At 46.2% G+C, this 13,006-nt stretch overlaps 1 protein-coding gene across 7 annotated transcripts in view; it reads left to right on the top strand.

Annotated features, from left to right (window-relative positions):
• irf2b (interferon regulatory factor 2b) overlaps nucleotides 1-13,006 on the top strand; it is a 69,323-nt gene that overhangs the window by 24,969 nt on the left and 31,348 nt on the right. The window contains exon 1 of one of the 7 annotated variants that reach the window (XM_078562095.1): nucleotides 12,206-12,225. The exons of the other annotated variants lie outside the window; for them this stretch is intronic. The gene's annotated coding sequence lies outside the window, so the exon portion shown is untranslated. Of the gene's footprint in view, nucleotides 1-12,205; nucleotides 12,226-13,006 lie in introns of those variants that run through there. 7 annotated transcript variants of the gene reach the window in all.

Raw genomic sequence — 13,006 nt, 5'->3', positions numbered from 1 at the left:
TGGGAAATTTGAACTTCTGATGGACAATTTCCCTGCTCCCCGGGACCTTCTGAAAAAGCCTCCGACTCTGAGTTAGGAGAAGAGACTTTGAATGGTTCCAAGTTACTGAATAGTTGCCCAGGAAATATTAGACAGAAAAATTCTAGCTTAACTCCTGGGGAACTATATAACTCACCACCCCCCAACCCCAACCACCCACCCCGACTCCCGCCTCGGTACCCAACTTCCTCCCTGATCCCCTGATTCCTCCTGATACAACCCCACTGACTAGCCCCCACCACCCGACTCCCACCCCTCCCCGACCCTCCATCTCCCCTGACTCCCCGAACCCTATGTGTCCTGACCTCACCATCCTACCACCCTACCAGCTGCCAACCTATGCCCTTACCCTCTTACCTCACCCACCCTACCCCCTTACCTACAATCACCCATTCACTCATACACTCATTCACTAACGCTAACTTTCTCTCTAAATAATAAACAACTTACAAGCAAAATTACATTTGCTGAAATCCTACTTTTTGAAGCCATATTTCCTGTGATTTCATTAGTAGGTTGATAGACCTGGAGATAAGTAATAATAAAAATGAAATTCACACACCAAAAATATCCTGTCGATAGCTTCTCTAGTGGCACAGTTAATGAATGCTGTACTAGGTTTGGGACGATATATATCCTAATAGACCCCATTTGTGATTATGCAGTCAACAGCCAAAAACAGATCTATGCCAAGAAACTTTAATATATTTTCTTTTGTTTTGAATAAAGTGAACAAGAGTTGGTGTCTAATTTTATTTTGAACCAAACAAAATTGTAACTGTTTAATGGGAGGCAATATGGGAAAATGCATTGCAAAGATAAATACATCTGCTTTGGTACATCTTCTCTACGTAGCTTTTCAAAGAAGCTTTGAGACATTTAAACTCTTAGTACCAGAATGTGGCAGCTAGTGCCATAAAAAGGGGGGGGGGGGGGATTCTCTTCACTGATGTCTCCAAGGTTTCCCTGCACTGAGGGAGTTTTGCAGGATCATCCTATCGGAATTTTGGCCAGAAAAACTGGAGGAAGATAAGTGGGTTGTTTTTTTGGCTGGTCAGGGTTAGAAGAATTGTGCCCTATTCTCCATACCTGCAGAGTAAATTATGAAATGGCTGCAAATGGGGAACCATAAAGGAAATCTCGAAATGTTTGAAATGTGAAACAAAAGCAGAAAACCTTCAAATGTTTGGGTCAACCAGTATGTGAAATAAAATGATGATAGGGTGGAAGGGTGAAACCAGCGTGCCTGTGCTCTGGAGAATGGGAATGATAGATGGAAGGGTGAAACCAGCGTGCCTGTGCTCTGGAGAATGGGAATGATAGATGGAAGGGTGAAACCAGCGTGCCTGTGCTCTGGAGAATGGGAATGATAGGATGGAAGGGTGAAACCAGCGTGCCCGTGCTCTGGAGAATGGGAATGGCCCTCTTTAGGAATTTGTTTTTCTGGGGCAGAACATTGTCTGCCAGGAGCATCTATCAGGAATTGTGCTGCTCACAATTTCCAGCCATTATTGATTTGATAGAGGAAGAACCCATTATTTTATATTAATGAGAGAACCCATTATAAAAGTCTTCAAAACAAGATTGTGATGTTGCCAGATAGCTTGGTGGTGATACCCCCGCGTCATCACCAAATGTGGGTGGAAGTTTCTCCTTATCCATAGCAAAAAATGATGGGCAAATTCCGCCCTGCCATGCACGAGATCTGTTTGTCCATTCAAGCACAAATTTAAATATTTCATATTTAAAGCCAAATTGATTTATGTTCTACCAAGTAAAGCACATGTGGAAATGAAGATGTTTGCAAAGGGTGTCAATGGGATTTGCCTTCAACTCCTAATATTACTGCTGTGTAGTGGGAAGGGCCAGAATCGTCCGCAAGACAAAATTGTTATCCATTTGGAGTTATGCCTTTGGTGGGCAGGATTCAAGCTCAGTGGTCTGAATTTTACCCTTGGTGGGCGGGCGGGCGCAATCGGTGGGCCCGGGACCAGTTGGGAAATGGGCCCCTGCCCACTATCAGCCCCCGACCGTGATTTCACGCTGGCTGGTCAATTAAGGCCCACCCAGTGTGAAATGCGCCGGGTGGGGGCGGGGCCCGTTAGGCGCCAGGCCCAATGGCGACCTGGCGGACGGTTAAAAAATGGCACAGGCAGCTTCTTGAAGGCTGCTAGGGAAGAACATAGCTTCTGTGTGCTGAAGACCGAAGCTATGGCCTCAACTGCAGCTGGAGGCGCCAGACAGGAGGGCAGATCGGGTGGGCACTTGCGCCCGCCCCCCCCCCCACCGTTTTTCTGATGTGTGCCTCTCAGTCCTCCTAGGGGAGGTGGCTGCCAGGAGGGACACCCTTGTCCCCAGAGACAGAAGGGGGAGGCCACCAACCTGATGAGAAAAGTTCAGGAGGAGCTGGCAGCCGAGGACAACAGCCACGACGTTGTGCGGCACACGTGTATGCAATGACGCAAAAGGTTCAATGACCTGCTGTGCTTGGGAAGGATAAGTACAGAGTTGGCATGGATCAGCGTGGTGAAGTGTTATAAGAGCTGGCCGTCACCCTGTGGAGCTCAGGGGTGTTAGAGTCTGAGTGCCAACTGTCAATGATGCCAGAGCTGGCCAAGAGGCTGAGCCATGGCTGCTTGGGCTGAGTGCCTTGAGGCTCGAGGTGGGGTTGGCCAGGCTGCAATGGCGCTGTAGGTAGAGAGCGGACTAATCAATGCTCCTCTGTCCTTTCAGCAGAAGATGAGTCAAGAAATACTAAATAATCAAGAGGCAAAAGCGGGGGGAGGAAATCAATACAATAACTATCACTAGAGAAAAAGTACTAGGGAAACTAATAGGGCTGAAGGCCGATAAGTCCCCTGGACCTGATGAGTTGCATCCTAGGATATTAAAGGAAGTAGCTACATGGATAGTGGATGCACTAGTAGTAATCTTCCAAGAATCCTTAGATTCTGGAAAAGTCCCAGAGCATTGGAGAACAGCCAATGTAACACCTTTATTCAAAAAAGGGAGACATAAAGCAGGTAACTATAGGCCACTTGGTTTAACATTTGCCATTGGAAAAATATTGGAGTCTATTATAAAAGCTGTAATAGCGGAGCATTTAGAAATACATAATCTAATCAAGCAGAGTCAGCACAGCTTCATGAAGGAGAAATGCTTAACAAAATTATTAGAATTCTTCGAGGAGGTAACAAGCAGAATAGATAAAGGGGAACCAGTAGACGTAATATATTTGGATTTCCAAAAGGCATTCCATAAGGTACCGCACATAAGGCTACTTAATAAGATAAGAGCTCATGGTGTTGGGGTAATATATTAGCATGGATAGAGGATTGGCTAACTAATATAAGACAGAGAGTTGGGATAAGGGAGACATTTTCGGGATGGCAACCTGTAACTAGTGGAGTGCCACAGGGATCAGTGCTGGGGCCTCAATTACTTACAATATATATTAATGACTTAGATGAGGGAAGTGAATATACTATCGCCAAGTTTGCGGATGACACAGAAATAGGTGGGTAGGCAAGTGGTGAGGATGACACAAGGAGTGTACAGAGGGATATAGACAGGTTAAGTGTGTGGGTAAAAACTTGGCAGATGGAATATTATGTCGAAAAATGTGAGGTTATGCACCTTGGCAGGAGGAATAGAGGGGCTGCATATTATTTAAATGGAGAGAGACTGCAGAAGGCTGTAGCACAGAGGGATTTGGGAGTCCTTGTGCATGAATCCCAAAAAGCTAACAGACAAATTCAACAGGTAATAGGGAAGGCAAATGGATTGTTGGCCTTTATTTCAAAGGGAATGGAGTATAAAAATAGAGAAGTCTTGCTCAAACTATACAAAGCACTAGTTGGACCACATCTAGAATACTGTGAACAATTTTGGTCCCCTTATCTAAAGAAAGATATACTGGCATTGGAGGCAGTCCAGAGAAGGTTCACGAGGATGATCCCGGGTATGGAGCGATTTTCTTATGAGAAGAGGTTCAGTAGGTTGGGCCTGTGCTCATTGGAGTTTAGAAGAATGAGAGGTGACCTTATTGAAACATATAAGATTCTGACGGGGCATGGCAGGGTAGGTGCTGAGAGATTGTTTCCTCTTGTGGGAGAGTCTAGGACCAGAGGGCATAATCTCAGAGTAAGGGGGTGCCCGTTTAAAACAGAGATGAGGAGGAATTTTTTCTCTCAGAGGCTAGTCAATCTGTGAATTCTTTACCGCAGAGGGCTGTAGAGGCTGGGTCGTTAAGTATATTCAAGGCTGAGATAGACAGGTTTTTAATCAGTAAGGGAATCAAGGATTATGGGGGAAAGGCAGGAAAGTGGACTTGAGGATTGTGAGATCAGCCATGATCTCATTGAATGGTGGAGCAGACTCGATGGGCCGAATGGCCTACTTCAGCTCCTATGTCTTATGCTCTTATGACAGCATTGAGAGGTCACAGACAGTCAGAGGCCCCCCAAACCTCCAAACCCTGACAAGGTTTGAGCAGGACACGTAAGGACTGGAGAGGCGCCACACACCTCAGTCTGCCGGTCGTCGAGAGACTGGGGTGTCAGACGAAGGATAGAGTGCAGTGCACAGAGATGAGAGTTTCAGATGGTGCAAACATTATTGTGTAGTCTCTTCATTGATGGGAGCCTCAAAATTGGAGTCCCCATTGATCATTGAAAGGTGATGGCACCATGTCGCAGATCTCCATTGTCTCACCAGGGTCCCTGGCATGCACAGTGACAGTGTGATGACTTAAACCTATGACATTTTGTTGTTCTCCCTTAGAATTGCCAGCACGCATTCATTCGCAGGACCCTGAGAGCCACTCCTGACACCAGGGGACTGCCGGGCTTCAGATGCAGCTGTGTCACACCCGCTCTCTGAACCAGGCACCAGCGCAGATACCAGCATCTCGGTTGGCATTAGATGTTCGGCTAGAATGTCGGAGCACAGCAGTGAGGGTACCCCACACTCACTTGAACAGAAGGCGGAGGCAGAGAGTGTCCAGGGCGCTGGCAGTCGAAAGACTGCTGGAGACTAGGACGATGCTCAGTTGAAGGCAGATGATGAGCCTCTGGAGTCATCCATTAGGCGGCAGATGCTGGATGTCCAGCGGGATGTGCAGGAGGATCCACCGGAGATCCGTGAGGGTATGCGTGCCATGGCCTCTGTTGTGGGGGAGTCCATGTGGAGCATAAGCACTGCCTCATGGCCAAGCACACTGCCTCCATTGAGAGATTGGTGACTCTCATGGAGAGGCTGCTCCATGGACAGAATCAGGGGTTCCTGGGGTTGAACTTGGACCTGCAAGCCCTCAGACAGGCAATTACCTCAGATGGTCAGTACCAGTGTGGGAGATGGACAAGGCACCCAGTATCCCGGCTAGGTGCCTGTCCATCAGTGGCGAGCAGGGAGGTCCAGAGTGACCTCACGTTGGTGCATGAGCTGCTTGTGTCTCCTTGGGCTTCTCTCAGGGTGTTCTAGATGATGGCAGCAGCTCCTCTGCCAGTGACCGTGGCATCTGATGAGGCTGCAATGACTGGGGAGATGCCAGCCGTGGCACTGGCCGCTCCCTCCCAGGTGGGGCCAGCACAGGCTCCAATGGCCATAGGATGACCACCAAGGTCATCAAGGCCAACAAGACACCAGAGTCAGCAGGATGCCTCCAATGCTGCTGCCAGCAAAGGGTGAGCACTTAAACATAGCACTTGTAAACGTAAGTTTAAGGCAACATGAGCAGAAGAGGAACTGGTCTCGGGTGATCGTGTGTTCTGTAATGTTCGTTTATGTTTACTGGTGTGGAATTGAACACCAGAGAAGGTTATGTTAATTTGTTTGGATTGTGAAAAGGACAATAATTTTGTTTTTGTTGTAATAGCCTGAGTAGGGCTTCACCTTTTTATTTTCTGGTGTAGGGTACACCAGCATGTAGTGAGTGGCTATAAACTTTATTGCGAAGGCACTGAGTGGACTTTGGGTTCAAATGAAAGGGTCATTTCAGACATCTTGGATGGAGGCAGCAGCCCTGGCATGACATGGAAGCAGATCTTTGGCAGCCTAGCTGAAGGAGTGTTGGATCAAGGCATCCCTGCCTCCCTGAAGGATACAGAGGTCTGCCTCCACGCCCTCAGCGTCCTCCTCACCATACTCCTCTCCTGACTCACTACTGCATTCATCCTCTGTAGATTGTGGAGCTGTGTCAAGATCCTCTTCCTCCAGTGGTACCCCTTGCCAGTGCCAGATTGTGGAGAGCACAGCATGCAACTGCTATCAGTGACACCTGCTCTGGGGGGTATTGCAGTGCTCCCCCTGAACGGTCCAGACATCGGAAGCGCATCTTCAGAAGATCCTCTATCACCGCCCTTGTGGAGGCATAACTCCTATTATAATGTTACTCTGCCGCTGTTCTTGGGTAGCGGAGATGTGTCATAAGCCACTTTTTCAACAGATAGCCCTTGTCACCCAGCAGCCATCCATCCAGTCGGGTTGGAGCACTGAATAGCCTTGGCGCCTGGGAATGTCCCAGGATATAAACATCATGGGAGCTGCCAGGGTACCTTGCACAGACTTGTAGAATCTGCCTCCTGTGGTCACACACTATCTGCACGTCCATCGAGTGGAATCCTTTCCTGTTGACGAAGGCACCTGATGACCTGTTGGCGCCTTGATGGCCACATGTGTGCAGTCGATTGTACCCTGGACGCGGGGGCACCCAGTAATCGCTGAAAACCCTCTGACTCGCTCAGTCTGGCTGGTCTCGTCCATACGGAAATGAATAAATGTTATTACCCACCTGAACAGAGCTTCTGTCACCTGCTTGATGCAATTGTGGACAGTTGATTGGGAGACTCCACACAGATCCCCCACTGACCCCTGGAAAGAGCCGGAGGCATAAAAGTTGAGGGCCACTGATACCTTCAGAGCCACTGGCATGGAGTTTACACCTACACAGTTGGAGGTGATCTCAGGCCCAATAATATGACAAATAGAGGTCACAGTCTCCTTGGAGAGATGGAGCCTCCTTCTGCATTGCACCTCGGACATATTGAGGTAGCTGCATTGCTGTCTGTAAACCCTGGCAGCAGGATAGTGGCATCTTCTGCGGCCACTTCTGCCTTGGACTACCTGCTGGCCCTGTGCCCTTTGTCATTGTGCCTCTCGTCCCATAGGTCACTCCCCCGGAAGTTGCATTGGGACACCTGGTCTCCTCTCCCTTCTGCCCCTCTCTTCCTCCTCAGAAGAGGTGCCACCAGCAGAGACCACAATCCCCAACACCAGGGTAAGGGAAGGCTGTCTGATACCTGGAAGGGTCTGCACGGTCAAAATCCTCCGGGGGCCTTAGAGACACCGATGAAGCCTAGTAATGTTAAGAATAAAATTCAGAACAGAGATGAAGCTGTCAAGTTCAAATAAACAAACAGCAGCAAACTATCACCTAAACTCCTCACTACTCACACCGGCAATGCTGGTGACCCTTTTTACCACGCCCTTGGATGAGGCTTTGCAAAATGTGGGCTGCCCGTTCTTCCATGCGACCAGCGCGAACTCGCACGGGCAACATAAAATCTGGATCAACTGGGTTTTAAGTGGCCTTTGAATTGATGGCGGGCGTGGCTCTGACACCCGTGCGTGCTCACTGACCTGAAGATCGCATGTGTGCGGGATGACATCGGGACGCTCGCCCCATGTCTTCTCGCGCTACTTTACGCCCGATTGGGTCAGGCGCGTGAGGCATAAAATTCTGCCCTATGTTTCGGGTTTCCTTTAAAATCTAACCTTTTGGAAATGTTTCCAATTGGACAGCAATTCCCTGTTAGACTGGATATTCCTTCCCTTTTGGCTGATGGTATTGTTTAACTTGTGTGTTAAAGCACCTGAAAGGTCCCAAAGAGGGATTTGAAATTTTTACATTTTACTCCGGTGGCAGAGAAAGCAACAGTAGTGCAGACTAGAGCAATTAAGTGTCCATGAACATTGTTATAACAGCCCCTATTGTGGGTTATATTAAGGGTTAAGAATGTAGAGTTTTGTTTAAGGAGAATTGGGCTACTGTTTACTTGGCTTGGTTTAGTAGGTTTACATGTGTTTACAAACTATGCTTGAACTTTTGACCTGGCTGAGAGGCTTTTAGATGCAAGAAAACCCTGAGGTTGCTAGGGAGAAAAATATTGAGGATGAACTAATGCTCTAAAAGGAAAACTGGTGGGTTTTACTTTTTTGGGGGAAAAAGTAAGTGTAAGAGAAGCTGACCTGGCGGCTGTGGATATCCAGTCTGTTGTGTTTAACCGGAGAACTCAGTTATTTATGTTTAGAGAGGCAAAGAGGGAGTTCTAGAGAACTGGGTATCGGACCAAGTAGCTCTGTAAAGAGAGAAGTCCAGCTATGGAATAGCTGCCAAGTGAGTTTCTACATCTATAAAAGCAAAATACGACGTGCTGGAAATCTGAAATAAAAACAGAAAATGCTGGAAAAACGCAGCAGGTCTGGCAGCATCTGTGGAGAGAGAAACAGAGTTAACGTTTTGAGTCCTTATGACTTCTTCAGAGCTAAAGAGGAGTCATATGTACTCGAAATGTTAATTGAATGTCTACGTGTCTGGTAGGTCATAGCATGTGACCATCAGTGACACTTGTACTTGGACCAGAAGGTCGTATTGGTAGGAATATACCATAGACTTGATCTGTGACTGTGCATCCAGACCCAGAGAAAAAGGAACTACCTCCCAGGGCATGAGTACATTTAAGAGCTTATCAGAGTGAAAGCCGCAGTACAAAGAGTAATGAAAGCAGAAAATGCTGGAAAAGCTCAGCAGGCCTGGCAGCATCTGTGGAGAGAGAAACAGAGTTAACATTTTGAGCCCATATGACTTCTTCAGAGCTCTGAAGAAGAGTCATACTGACTTGAAACCTTGGCCGGAATTTCCCAGCCCCACACGCTGGTGGGATCTTCCGGTCTAGCCGATGTGAATAGAGATTTCAGTGGCTCGCCCGCCCCGCAGTGGGGGAACCTGCCGTGGGAGGGCTGCAAAATTCCGGCCGTCAACCCTGTTTATCGCTCCAGATGGGCTGAGTTTTTCCAGCATTTTCTGTTTTTATTTCGGATTCCCAGCGTCCGCAGTATTTTGCTTTTACCTTAGTGAAAAGAGTGAGCTGGGCTAAATCTGTTGGACTGAGTTTAAGGTAAAAGCTCATATTGTTTAGAATCATTGGCTGCGGCAGATGCGGTGAGTCCATTGACTTCGGCGGGACCGGAAGATCCAGCCAGCAGGGCAGGGCTGGGAAATCCCAGCCATTATCTTGTTTTCTCAGTGTGCTGATGTAGCCATAATTGCTTGTGTTTGTTTTGTTCAAGTTTGTTTGGTAAAGACTCTTTAGGTGTTTCAATTTAATCTTGGAGTCCTGCCACTCATTTCCTTACCCTTTGTTCTTCCACGCATTACATTCTTCAAATGATTATAGCCTATCAAGCCAGATCCTAACAAGTACCCAGCTTGGCCAGTGTTCTCATATCTAGGAGCATAACAACATCCGTCAGAAAAGGTCCTTACAGACTTAGACAGAAATCACCATGTGAAATTGCAAAATGTAATATAATGCATAAGAATGCATCAGTGTATTTGTATGAAATTTTTCTGGTCTCTGTTGACACAAAGTCATTTAAGTGTTTAAGGTAGAGGAGTTAGGATTAGAGTTAGTTCTACCTTAGTGTCCTGTTTTATCCTGAGCTGAGACTCAGATCCCATATCCTCTCCTTCACCAAGACAACCTATTTCATCTGCATGACTTGGCCCTGGCCTGTCTCCACCCCTCCCTTAGCTCCTCTGCTGCTGAAACCCTCATCTATACCTTTGTGACCTCTAGACTCACCTGTTCATTTCTTGCATTATAACAGTAACCACACTTCTAAGGTACTTCATTGGTGGTAAAGCAGTGTAGATATCCTAAAGTTGGGAAAGATGCTGTATGAATGCAAGCTTTTAATTTGTTTTTCTATTCCAAGGCTCTTCTGGTCACCTTGGACTCGCTGTAAACTTGAGTTCATCCAAAATACTGCTGTCCCTATCCTAACTTGCACAAAGCCCTATCAACCCATCACCCATCTGCTTACCGATTTACATTGTCTTCTGGTTCATCAGTGCCTTGTGTTATGATCCATGTAGAGATCAGTAACTTTTTAAAAACAGTTGAGGTTCCCAATCGACCCAGTAGAAGAAAACCAATGGACACGATTTCACTTATTAAAACTTTTACTGTAACACTCAACTAAAATCAACCTAATTCAAACATTAATTAACAAGCAAATTATATTTCAAATAAAAAGGTATATTTCACTTTAAATAGTAGATACATCCTACAGAAGCACAAGCATATGTGGCATTAAACTCAGCTACTGAGTCCCACAGCTCTCTGTATTTCCCGGTGGAGATTTGGTTCCTTTGCTCATGCAGGAGACAGACCCGAAACTCTTTGAGCTTGTAGTCTCACCACACCCAATTTCCACAGGCCTCCAAAGGCCACGTCCTCCCCAACTGACACTGCTTGGCTCCCTCAACCTGCTTTTTTTGGTCTTGCTATCTGCCACAGTTTCACAGTCGCAGTCCTATTCTCAGGCAACTCTCTGCGCTTCTTCCCCAAGAGATCTGTGTCTTTCTCTATAGCTTTGTTTTCCGCAACTACTCAGACCAGCTGTATTCAAAACTCAATTAGCTTTAATTAATCATTTTTCTTTAGCTTTTATCCCCATAGCAACCTCAGCCAGAGTTTAACTTCTCAGAAGTCTAATGACCTCATAACCGGGAAGCCAATTACCCCTCTTTCCAGAATTTGCTCCTAGTTTCACTTTAGATTTAAAGGGACCGTTCACAAAAAGAAAATACAGGCTTTCCCTAAAGCGAAAATGTCATCATACTTGATTTGAAGTTTTTCATCTTTATTTTCGAATCTTTCCATGGCCTTGCCCCTCTCTACCTCTACAACCTGCTCCTGCCCTCCAACATCTCTGTGTTCCTCCCGTTCAGGCTGATTGCCTATCTTTCATTTTCACTGCTCCATCATTGGTGGCTGTGCCTGCAACTGCTTAGGCCCTAAACTCTGTATTTCCTCCGCGAAACCCATTCATCCATCTACCTCTCTCTCCTCCTTTAAGATGCTCCTTACAACAACTTTTTGACCAAGCTTATGGCCACCCACCCTAGTATTTGGTTTATGTGGTGCAATGCTCGATTCTGTTAGATAACGCTGCTGGGAAGTTCCAGGGGATGTTAAATTTCAAAGAACGGAAGTTTCAAAAAGCAAGTTATCAGCTGATTGATGATCCCAAAACACCAAACTGAAATTATAACGAAGTTAACACAGCGTAACTCCCCCATCCTCCCTAAAAAAAAACAATTTTGCAGATTTTTTTTGCTTCTAAACACTTTGGAATAACATTTGACCGCGTGCTGTCAATGGAAAGTTTCACCCACCAGCAGACAATGTTGGACATTTAGGCGTGGGTTAGGTATAATCTGATAGTCATTTATTTAATGGCTGGAAAAGAACACTCAACATGCTTCCAAACTTATCACATGTGTCTCTGTTAGGCAATGCTTCCCACTGGAAATGAATGGCACGATGGAACCCACATTTTGTTGGACCAGTGGGGAAGCGTGTGTGAGCTGTTGCCTGGTCAAATGACTTGTCGAATGTTCTGCACTAACCTTGGTTTCAAAGCTTGTATTTTTTGAGTCTGACCCTAATCGAAAGGGAAACTGAACATTCAGGTCTCTGGGGAAACTGAAACTTAACACAAAGACATCTGAACTCAGATCGCCCAATAGTGCTGTGCAGGCAGGCTGAGGAGAAGAGGTTGTAGCCTACTTTTTTAAAAAAAAAGGTGAACATGAGGGCTGGATCCAAGAATGGAGATGAAGAAAGGAAATGGTTGCTGTCGCTGTTTCAATTATTTTTAGAGGAACTGATTGACCTGAGCCTGCTATACAGTGCACAGGATTTGGAAAAATGTAGTATTGGTGGACCTATACAATCAAGAACATCGTAAGCAAGGATGAGGTGATTCCGGAGAAGGGCACCCTTTCATTGAAGATTGTACCCGTGGAACTCGGGTTGAGGAGGAGCTGCTATCTGACGTGAATCGGTGGCTAAATCCTTGAAGAAAAGGAGCTGGAATTATACCTGAGGAAGATCAAAGGTTGGTAAAGAAATGGAAGCTGAATGGGAAAAGCCCACAGAACTCCAAGATCAGATTTCAACAGGAGGCCGAAGCAGGGAGTCTGTGGGGAACTGTGTGACAGCTAAAAAAGAATAAAACTTATTGCTGCTGCTTCAGTTATTTAACCAAAGCTGGCCATACAGCGTACTGAGTGGTCAGATGAAGGTGACTCTGGGGAATCTACACCCTCAGCACTGTTGCGAGCTGAGCTGATCTGAGCTAAGGAGGTTCTGCAGCAGTGCACCTTTTTGCCGATGACCACAACCATGGAACTCGGATGAAGTAAATCTGCTGTCAGAGGCGACTCAGTGTCCAAATCCTGCGTGAAGAAAAGGAGTTGAATTCTATCTGAGGAAAATGGAGTTGTGAAGGACTTTGTGGCTGCATATAGTGACCTGCGTGCTAAGGGGACTGCCAGTAAATTTGTGAGATCTATCTTTGTAGTATCGGCTATTTAAAGTGTAATTTATAGTTTCTATTGAATACAATTTGCCTGTTAATTCATGTTTATGTTGATTTTGGTTTGATTGTTAAAGTAGAAGTTAGAAAAAATGAAATCTTGTCTGTCAGCTTCTCCCATTGAAGTTGTTTGGTAAGCTCAGTTCTTTTAGGTTATTGGTCTCCATGGGGATCAGAACAAATGTGAATTGGCAGTGAAAGGTGAGGATGACCTAGAGCAAACTCCTCATAGTTTTGACTTGGCGAAGAATATTCGCTTGGTACTTACATTTAGTGAGGAGGGAGTAGAAATGTACTTTGT

The sequence above is a fragment of the Cetorhinus maximus genome, chromosome 2 (assembly GCF_964194155.1).
Source record: "Cetorhinus maximus chromosome 2, sCetMax3.hap1.1, whole genome shotgun sequence".
Taxonomy (NCBI): Eukaryota; Metazoa; Chordata; class Chondrichthyes; order Lamniformes; family Cetorhinidae; genus Cetorhinus; species Cetorhinus maximus.
Note: the sequence above shows the minus strand (reverse complement) of the source record. Positions and strands in the feature narration are given on the sequence as shown.